The following is a 790-nucleotide window of genomic DNA, read 5'->3' as shown; positions in this document are numbered from 1 at the left end:
GGTTGTTTGCTGTGTTCTCCTGAAGTTTGAGGATTTTCATGACTCTCTAATGCTTCCTTTACACCACGCGTTCTGGTCCACGACTCTGCGCTATTACGGTGCTGCATCACCTTAAGAACTGAAATCGGCACACTTTTTGAGAAGGGGCACATGCTTCCTCTGAACAAATCATTCCAGAATCATCACAGCAAGTCAATTCCTCTAAGAAGTGAACATGCTTTTTAGCCCCATCGCTGTTAAGCGTTTTGGGAGACATGGACTCTTGTGCCTTAAGCTTAGTCTTGAGATCTGCAATGATGTCCTTGTGATTTTTACACTTCTCAGTTAGGATTAACTGCTCAGCTAGTAAGTTATCTAGCTGCAATTGAAGATCTTGAATCTTAGCTTCTGACTTTTGTGCCTCTGTCTTTTTAGAATGCAGTTCTTCACATTTAGCATCTATACTTAAAGTTAGACACATTGTTAACTCACTTAGCCTTATATAACGCATGTAGTTTAAAGCCTCAATTATTTCACCTTGTTTTGATTTCTTTTCATGTTCACCAAGTATGTTCCACCATGTAAGCATTCTCTCATCTGAATTGAGATCTTGTATTCTGAATTTGCTCAAGTTAGGTTTAACCTTTTTGCTCCATAAAGCAAACAATACATCACTGTCAGAAATTTTCCCTTCCATCCCTGATGAGATGAGTCTGAATGTTCTCGAAGTGTACAGTAACGGGACAATTGAAGCTAATTACAACCTTCTAATTTCTATACCATGCAAAATGGAGAATGAAAACATACTTAC

The sequence above is a fragment of the Sinocyclocheilus anshuiensis genome, unplaced genomic scaffold (genome assembly GCF_001515605.1).
Source record: "Sinocyclocheilus anshuiensis isolate Anshui unplaced genomic scaffold, SAMN03320099.WGS_v1.1 scaffold71, whole genome shotgun sequence".
In the NCBI taxonomy this organism is placed as follows: domain Eukaryota; kingdom Metazoa; phylum Chordata; class Actinopteri; order Cypriniformes; family Cyprinidae; genus Sinocyclocheilus; species Sinocyclocheilus anshuiensis.
This window is presented reverse-complemented; position numbering follows the sequence as displayed.